This window comes from Balaenoptera physalus (assembly GCF_965194825.1).
Source record: "Balaenoptera physalus genome assembly, chromosome: 1".
Classification (NCBI taxonomy): Eukaryota; Metazoa; Chordata; class Mammalia; order Artiodactyla; family Balaenopteridae; genus Balaenoptera; species Balaenoptera physalus.
In genome coordinates, this window is record NC_138882.1 from 69,681,314 (window position 1) to 69,692,245 (window position 10,932).

Genomic DNA, 10,932 nt, shown 5'->3' on the forward strand with positions numbered 1-10,932 from the left:
AAGAAGAAGTGGTATACGGACAGAATGGAATAGTAGCCTCGGGAGAAAAATGAACAATGCTGTTTTCAGGACTACAGTTGAGCCTAGAAAAAATCATATAAGGTTAAGTAAGTCAAAAGGGTATGACAAATATCCTATGATATCATTTATACAAGTTTTCTTAAGATTGCTACCAATGAACATATTTCCACAGAAAAAGACACTCACAGACTTATCAAATAAACTAATGTTTAGCCAAAATGAAAGGTGGGGGGATGGGTAAGTTAGGACTATGGGGTTAACACACATATACTAATGTAAGTTAAATGTATATAAACATATAACATATAAACGATATGAATTATATAATCACCAATACCTTCAAAATATATATTCTGTGATCACATACATGGTAACAGGATCCGAAGATGAACAGACATATGTATGAATCATTGAACAGATTCTGTACAGCCAGACAATCAAAACACTCTAATCAAATTTACTCCGATAAAAAATACAAATTAAATTTAAAAAACAAACATAAGTAAGGAGACATAAACTTCTGGGGGCTTGTCCCAGCACATTGCACTCTAATTTAAAAGCTCGGAACACTACCTCCAGGAAGACTCTGTTGTCCTAGTAACAAGACTTGAGAACGTAATAATGCTGCCGCCTTGTGGCTGTCTCCAAAAACAGCACCTTTAAACCCAGTGCCAATGGTTGCTTATATAGTCACAAGGACTGCAGGGCTGTAAAAGACACAGGCCCTCAAAAAATGCCCTGGGGTATGGAATTGGCAAGAAAATTCAACACATGAGAAATTTTCAAGAAGTCAATAAGAGGAGGGAAGTTGTAGTCACTCTTTAAAAAAAAAGGAAAAGAAAAAAAGGACATGCCTAAAGCTCAGCATAAGGAATTATTAGCCACATGCGTATCCAACCTCCAAAAAGGTTTCAGCTCACACCAGTCATGACCATCAGCAAAAAGTCTACAAACTATAAATGCTGAAGGGGTTTTAGAGAACTGTGTACCTTCTAGCTGCTGGTGGGATGTAAAGTGGTAACAGCAGTAACGCAAACTGAATCGAGCTGCTTGAAAAGGTAAACATTGAGCTACCATATGATGCGGCAGGGCACATTTTGGGCCTATAACCTAAGACAACTGGATTCGGAAAGACAGAGGCAGGCAAATGTGCACTGCAACAATATTGAAATAGCCAAGACATGGAAGCAAAAAAAAGGTCCATAAACAGATGAATGGACAAAGACGAAATGGTACACGTACCAAATGGAATAGAAGCCTCTGGAAAAAAATGAACAATGCCGTTTTCAGGACTAGAGTTGAGCCTAGAAATAATCATATAAGGTTAAGTAAGTCAAAAGGGTATGACAAATATCCTATGATATCATTAATACATGTTATCCTAAGATTGCTACCAATGAACATATTTCCACAGAAAAAGACACTCACAGACTTATCAAATAAACTAATGGTTAGCCAAAATGAAAGGTGGGAGGATGGGTAAATTAGGACAATGGGGTTAACATACATATACTAATGTATGTTAAATGTATATAAACATATAATATATAAACTATATAAATAATATAATCACCAATACCTTTAAAATATACATTCTGTAATCACATACATGCTAACAGGTTCCGAAGATGAACAGATATATGTATGAATCATTGAGCAGATTCTGTACAGTCAGAAAACCACAACACTCTAATCAAATTTACTCCGATAAGAAATAGAAATTAAATTTAAAAAACAAACATAAGTTAGGAGACATAAACTTCTGGGGGCTTGTCCCAGCACACTGCACTCTAATTTACAAGCTCGGAACACTACCTCCAGGAAGACTGTGTTGTCCTAGTAACAAGACTTGAGAACGTAATAATGCTGCCGCCTTGTGGCTGCTTCCCACAACAGTAGCTTTAAACCCAGTGCCAATGGTTGCTTATATACTCACAAGGACTGCAGGGCTGTAAAAGACACAGGCCCTCAAAAAATGCCCTGGGGTATGGAATTGGCAAGAAAATTCAACACATGAGTAACTTTTCAAGAAGTCAATAAGAGGAGGGAAGTTGTACTCACTCTTTAAAAAAAAAGGAAAAGAAAAAAAAAGGACATGCCTAAAGCTCAGTATAAGGAATTATTAGCCACATGCAAATTCAAATTCAAAAAGGTTTCAGGTGACACCAGTCATGACCATCAGCAAAAAGTCTACAAACTATAAATGCTGAAGGGGTTTTAGAGAATTGTGTACATTCTAGCTGCTGGTGGGATGTAAAGTGGTAACAGCACTAACGCATACTGAATGGAGCTGCTTGAAAAGGTAAAAATTGAGTTACCATATGATGCGGCAGGGCACCTTTTGGGCCTATAACCTAAGACCACCAAAATCGGAAATACAGAGGCAGGCAAATGTGCACTGCAACAATACTGAAATACCCAAGACATGGAAGCAAAAAATGGTCCATAAACAGGTGAATGGACAAAGAAGAAGTGGTATATGGACAGAATGGAAGAGTAGCCTCGGGAAAAAAATGAACAATGCCGTTTTCAGAACTACAGTTGAGACTAGAAATAGTCATATAAGGTTAAGTAAGTCAAAAGGGTGTGACAAATATCCTATGAAATCATTTATACATGTTTTCCTAAGATTACTACCAATGAACATATTTCCACAGAAAAAGACAGTCACAGACTTATCAAAAATACTAACGGTTAGCCAAAATGAAAGGTGGGAGGATGGGTAAATTAGGACTATGGGGTTAACCAACATATACTAATGTATGTTAAATGTATATAAACATATAACATATGAACTATATAAATTATATAATCACCAAACCTTTAAAATATACATTCTGTAATCACATACATAATAACAGGTTCCGAAGATGAACAGATATATGTATGAATCATTGAGCAGATTCTGTACAGCCAATCAAAACACTCTAATCAAATTTACTCCGATAAGAAATAGAAATTAAATTTAAAAAGCAAACATAAGTTAGGAGACATAAACTTCTGGGGGCTTGTCCCAGCACATTCCACTCTAATTTACAACCTTGGAAAACTACCTCCAGGAAGACTCTGTTGCCCTAGTAACAAGAGTTGAGAACGTAATAATGCTGCCGCCTTGTGGCTGTTTCCCACAACAGCAGCTTTAAACCCAGTGCCAAAGGTTGCTTAATAGTCACAAGGACTGAAGGGCTCTAAATGACACCTGCCTTCAAAAAATGCCCTGGGGTAGGGAATAGGCAAAAAAATTCAACACATGAGAAACTTTTCAAGAAGTCAATAAGAGGAGGGAAGTTGTACTCACTCTTTAAAACAAAAGGAAAAGAGAAAAATGACATGCCTAAAGCTCAGTATAAGGAATTATTAGCCACATGCAAATTCAAATTCAAAAAGGTTTCAGGTAACACCAGTCATGACCATCATCAAAAAGTCTACAAACTATAAATGCTGAAGGGGTTTTAGAGGAATGTGTACCTTCTAGCTGCTGGTGGGATGTAAAGAAGTAATACCACTAATGAAACTGAATGGAGCTGCTTGAAAAGGTAAAAATTGAGTTACCATACGATGCAGCAGGGCACCTTTTGGGCCTATAACCTAAGACCACCAGAATCGGAAAGACAGAGGCAGGCAAATGTGCACTGCAACAATACTGAAATAGCCAAGACATGGAAGCAAAAAAAGGTCCATAAACAGATGAATGGACAAAGACGAAATGGTATACATACCAAATGGAATAGTAGCCTCTGGAAAACAATGAACAATGCCGTTTTCAGGACTAGAGTTGAGCCTAGAAATAATCATATAAGGTTAAGTAAGTCAAAAGGGTATGACAAATATCCTATGATATCATTTATACATGTTATCCTAAGATTGCTACCAATGAACATATTTCCACAGAAAAAGACACTCACAGACTTATCAAATAAACTAATGGTTAGCCAAAATGAAAGGTGGGGGGATGGGTAAATTAGGACTATGGGGTTAACATACATATACTAATATAAGTTAAATGTATATAAACATATAACATATAAATGATATGAATTATATAATCACCAATACCTTCAAAATATACATTCTGTAATCACATACATGGTAACAGGATCCGAAGATGAACAGACATATGTATGAATCATTGAACAGATTCTGTACAGCCAGACAGTCAAAACACTCTAATCAAATTTACTCCGATAAAAAATACAAATTAAATTTAAAAAACAAACATAAGTAAGGAGACATAAACTTCTGGGGGCTTGTCCCAGCACATTGCACTCTAATTTAAAAGCTCGGAACACTACCTCCAGGAAGACTCTGTTGTCCTAGTAACAAGACTTGAGAACGTAATAATGCTGCCGCCTTGTGGCTGTCTCCAAAAACAGCACCTTTAAACCCAGTGCCAATGGTTGCTTATATAGTCACAAGGACTGTACGGTTGTAAATGACACAGGCACTCAAAAAATGCCCTGGGGCAGGGAATAGGCAAGAAAATTCAACACATAAGAAACTTTTCAAGAAATCAATAAGAGGAGGGAAGTTGTACTCACTCTTTTTAAAAAAAAGGAAAAGAAAAAATAGGACATGCCTAAAGCTCAGCATAAGGAATTATTAGCCATATGCGTATCCAACCTCCAAAAAGGTTTCAGCTCACACCAGTCATGACCATCAGCAAAAAGTCTACAAACTATAAATGCTGAAGGGGTTTTAGAGAAGTGTGTACCTTCTAGCTGCTGGTGGGATATAAAGTTGTAACAGCACTAAAGCAAACTGAATCGAGCTGCTTGAAAACGTAAAAATTGAACTACCATATGATGCGGCAGGGCACCTTTTGGGCCTATAACCTAAGACCACCAGAATCGGAAAGACAGAGGCAGGCAAATGTGCACTGCAACAATACTGAAATAGCAAAGACATGGAAGCAAAAAAAAGGTCCATAAACAGGTGAATGGACAAAGAAGAAGTGGTATATGGACAGAATGGAAGAGTAGCCTCGGGAAAAAAATGAACAATGCCGTTTTCAGGACTAGAGTTGAGCCTAGAAATAATCATATAAGGTTAAGTAAGACAAAAGGGTATTACAAATATCCTATGATATCATTTATACAAGTTTTCCTAAGATTGCGACCAATGAACATATTTCCACAGAAAAAGACACTCACAGACTTATCAAATAAACTAATGCTTAGCCAAAATGAAAGGTGGGAGGATGGGTAAATTAGGACTATGGGGTTAACATACATATACTAATATAAGTTAAATGTATATAAACATATAACATATAAATGATATGAATTATATAATCACCAATACCTTCAAAATATACATTCTGTAATCACATACATGGTAACAGGATCCGAACATGAACAGACATATGTATGAATCATTGAACAGATTCTGTACAGCCAGACAATCAAAACACTCTAATCAAATTTACTCCGATAAAAAATACAAATTAAATTTAAAAAACAAACATAAGTAAGGAGACATAAACTTCTGGGGGCTTGTCCCAGCACATTGCACTCTAATTTACAAGCTCGGAACACTACCTCCAGGAAGACTCTGTTGTCCTAGGAACAAGACTTGAGAACGTAATAATGCTGCCGCCTTGTGGCTGTCTCCCAAAACAGCAGCTTTAATCCCAGTGACAATGGTTGCTTATATAGTCACAAGGACTGAAGGGCTGTAAATGACACAGTCCCTCAAAAATTGCCCTGGGGTAGGGAATAGGCACGAAAATCCAACACATGAGAAATTTTTCAAGAAGTCAATAAGAGGAGGGGAGTTGTACTCACTCTTTAAAAAAAAAAAGGAAAAGAAAAAAAAGGACATGCCTAAAGCTTAGTATAAGGAATTATTAGCCACATACAAATTCAAATTCAAAAAGGTTTCAGCTCACACCAGTCATTACCATCAGCAAAATGTCTACAAACTATAAATGCTGAAGGGGTTTTAGAGATCTGTGTACCTTCTAGCTGCTGGTGGGATGTAAAGTGGAAACAGTACTAACGCAAACTGAATCGAGCTGCTTGAAAAGGTAAAAATTGAGCTACCAAATGATGCGGCAGGGCACCTTTTGGGCCTATAACCTAAGACCACCAAAATTGGAAAGACAGAGGCAGGCAAATATGCACTGCAACAATACTGAAATAGCCAAGATATGGAAGCAAAAAAAAGGTCCATAAACAGATGAATGGACAAAGAAGAAGTGGTATACGGACAGAATGGAATAGTAGCCTCGGGAGAAAAATGAACAATGCTGTTTTCAGGACTACAGTTGAGCCTAGAAAAAATCATATAAGGTTAAGTAAGTCAAAAGGGTATGACAAATATCCTATGATATCATTTATACAAGTTTTCTTAAGATTGCTACCAATGAACATATTTCCACAGAAAAAGACACTCACAGACTTATCAAATAAACTAATGGTTAGCCAAAATGAAAGGTGGGGGGATGGGTAAGTTAGGACTATGGGGTTAACATACATATACTAATGTAAGTTAAATGTATATAAACATATAACATATAAACGATATGAATTATATAATCACCAATACCTTCAAAATATATATTCTGTGATCACATACATGGTAACAGGATCCGAAGATGAACAGACATATGTATGAATCATTGAGCAGATTCTGTACAGCCAGACAATCAAAACACTCTAATCAAATTTACTCCGATAAGAAATAGAAATTAAATTTAAAAAAAAACATAAGTTAGGAGACATAAACTTCTGGGGGCTTGTCCCAGCATATTGCACTCTAATTTACAAGCTCAGAACACTACCTCCAGGAAGACTCTGTTCTCCTAGTAACAAGACTTGAGAACGCAATAATGCTGCCGCCTTGTGACTGCTTCCCACAACAGCACTTTAAACCCAGTGCCAATGATTGCTTACATAGTCACAAGGACTGCAGGGCTGTAAATGACACAAGCCCTCAAAATATGCCCTGGGGTAGGGAATTGGCAAGAACATTCAACACATGAGAAATTTCCAAGAAGTCAATAAGAGGAGGGAAGTTGTACTCACTCTTTAAAAAAAAAAGGAAAAGAAAAAAAGGACATGCCTAAAGCTCAGCATAAGGAAATATTAGCCACATGCGTATCCAACCTCCAAAAAGGTTTCAGCTCACACCAGTCATGACCATCAGCAAAAAGTCTACAAACTATAAATGCTGAAGGGGTTTTAGAGAAGTGTGTACATTCTAGCTGCTGGTGGGATGTAAAGTGGTAACAGCACTAACGCATACTGAATGGAGCTGCTTGAAAAGGTAAAAATTGAGTTACCATATGATGCGGCAGGGCACCTTTTGGGCCTATAACCTACGACCACCAAAATCGGAAATACAGAGGCAGGCAAATGTGCACTGCAACAATACTGAAATACCCAAGACATGGAAGCAAAAAATGGTCCATAAACAGGTGAATGGACAAAGAAGAAGTGGTATATGGACAGAATGGAAGAGTAGCCTCGGGAAAAAAATGAACAATGCCGTTTTCAGAACTACAGTTGAGACTAGAAATAGTCATATAAGGTTAAGTAAGTCAAAAGGGTGTGACAAATATCCTATGAAATCATTTATACATGTTTTCCTAAGATTACTACCAATGAACATATTTCCACAGAAAAAGACAGTCACAGACTTATCAAAAATACTAACGGTTAGCCAAAATGAAAGGTGGGAGGATGGGTAAATTAGGACTATGGGGTTAACATACATATACTAATGTAAGTTAAATGTATATAAACATATAACAGATAAATGATATGAATTATATAATCACCAATCCCTCCAAAATATACATTCTGTAATCACATACATGGTAAAAGGATCCGCAGATGAACAGACATATGTATGAATCATTGAGCAGATTCTGTACAGCCAGACAATCAAAACACTCTAATCAAATTTACTCCGATAAAAAGTAGAAGTTAAATTTAAAAAACAAACATAAGTAAGGAGACATAAACTTCTGGGGGCTTGTCCCAGCACATTCCACTCTAATTTACAACCTCGGAACACTACCTCCAGGAAGACTCTGCTGCCCTATTAACAAGAGTTGAGAACCTAATAATGCTGCTGCCTTGTGGCTATTTCCCACAACAGCAGCTTTAAACCCAGTGCCAATGGTTGCTTATATTGTCACAAGGACTGCAGGGCTGTAAATGATACAGGCCCTCAAAAAATGGCTTGGGGTAGGGAATAGGCAAGAAAATTCAACACATGAGAAATTTTTCAAGAAGTCAATAAGAGGAGGGAGGTTGTATGCACTCTCTAAAAAAGAAAGGAAAAGAAAAAAAAGGGCATGCCTAAAGCTCAGTAAAGGAAATTATTAGGCACATGCAAATTCAAATTCAATAAGGTTTCAGCTCACACCAGTCATGACCATCAGCAAAAAATCTACAAACTATAAATGCTGAACGGGTTTTAGAGAACTGTGTACCTTCTAGCTGCTGGTGGGATGTAAAGTGGTAACAGCAGTAACGCAAACTGAATCGAGCTGCTTGAAAAGGTAAACATTGAGCTACCATATGATGCGGCAGGGCACATTTTGGGCCTATAACCTAAGATCACTGGATTCGGAAAGACAGAGGCAGGCAAATGTGCACTGCAACAATATTGAAATAGCCAAGACATGGAAGCAAAAAAAAGGTCCATAAACAGATGAATGGACAAAGACGAAATGGTACACGTACCAAATGGAATAGAAGCCTCTGGAAAAAAATGAACAATGCCGTTTTCAGGACTAGAGTTGAGCCCAGAAATAATCATATAAGGTTAAGTAAGTCAAAAGGGTATGACAAATATCCTATGATATCATTAATACATGTTATCCTAAGATTGCTACCAATGAACATATTTCCACAGAAAAAGACACTCACAGACTTATCAAATAAACTAATGGTTAGCCAAAATGAAAGGTGGGAGGATGGGTAAATTAGGACAATGGGGTTAACATACATATACTAATGTATGTTAAATGTATATAAACATATAATATATAAACTATATAAATAATATAATGACCAATACCTTTAAAATATACATTCTGTAATCACATACATGCTAACAGGTTCCGAAGATGAACAGATATATGTATGAATCATTGAGCAGATTCTGTACAGTCAAACAATAAAAACACTCTAATCAAATTTACTCCGAGAAGAAATAGAAATTAAATTTTAAAAAAAAACATAAGTTAGGAGACATAAACTTCTGGGGGCTTGTCCCAGCATATTGCACTCTAATTTACAAGCTCAGAAACCTACCCCCAGGAAGACTCTGTTCTCCTAGTAACAAGACTTGAGAACGCAATAATGCTGCCGCCTTGTGGCTGCTTCCCACAACAGCACTTTAAACCCAGTGCCAATGATTGCTTATATAGTCACAAGGACTGCAGGGCTGTAAATGACACAAGCCCTCAAAATATGCCCTGGGGTAGGGAATTGGCAAGAACATTCAACACATGAGAAATTTCCAAGAAGTCAATAAGAGGAGGGAAGTTGTACTCACTCTTTAAAAAAAAAAGGAAAAGAAAAAAAAGGACATGCCTAAAGCTTAGTATAAGGAATTTTTAGCCACATACAAATTCAAATTCAAAAAGGTTTCAGCTCACACCAGTCATTACCATCAGCAAAATGTCTACAAACTATAAATGCTGAAGGGGTTTTAGAGATCTGTGTACCTTCTAGCTGCTGGTGGGATGTAAAGTGGAAACAGCACTAACGCAAACTGAATCGAGCTGCTTGAAAAGGTAAAAATTGAGCTACCAAATGATGGGGCAGGGCACCTTTTGGGCCTATAACCTAAGACCACCAAAATTGGAAAGACAGAGGCAGGCAAATATGCACTGCAACAATACTGAAATAGCCAAGATATGGAAGCAAAAAAAAGGTCCATAAACAGATGAATGGACAAAGAAGAAGTGGTATACGGACAGAATGGAATAGTAGCCTCGGGAGAAAAATGAACAATGCTGTTTTCAGGACTACAGTTGAGCCTAGAAAAAATCATATAAGGTTAAGTAAGTCAAAAGGGTATGACAAATATCCTATGATATCATTTATACAAGTTTTCTTAAGATTGCTACCAATGAACATATTTCCACAGAAAAAGACACTCACAGACTTATCAAATAAACTAATGTTTAGTCAAAATGAAAGGTGGGGGGATGGGTAAGTTAGGACTATGGGGTTAACACACATATACTAATGTAAGTTAAATGTATATAAACATATAACATATAAACGATATGAATTATATAATCACCAATACCTTCAAAATATATATTCTGTGATCACATACATGGTAACAGGATCCGAAGATGAACAGACATATGTATGAATCATTGAACAGATTCTGTACAGCCAGACAATCAAAACACTCTAATCAAATTTACTCCGATAAAAAATACAAATTAAATTTAAAAAACAAACATAAGTAAGGAGACATAAACTTCTGGGGGCTTGTCCCAGCACATTGCACTCTAATTTAAAAGCTCGGAACACTACCTCCAGGAAGACTCTGTTGTCCTAGTAACAAGACTTGAGAACGTAATAATGCTGCCGCCTTGTGGCTGTCTCCAAAAACAGCACCTTTAAACCCAGTGCCAATGGTTGCTTATATAGTCACAAGGACTGCACGGTTGTAAATGACACCTGCCCTCAAAAAATGCCCTGGGGTAGGGAATAGGCAAGAAAATTCAACACATAAGAAACTTTTCAAGAAATCAATAAGAGGAGGGAAGTTGTACTCACTCATTTTAAAAAAAAGGAAAAGAAAAAATAGGACATGCCTAAAGCTCAGCATAAGGAATTATTAGCCACATGCGTATCCAACCTCCAAAAAGGTTTCAGCTCACACCAGTCATGACCATCAGCAAAAAGTCTACAAACTATAAATGCTGAAGGGGTT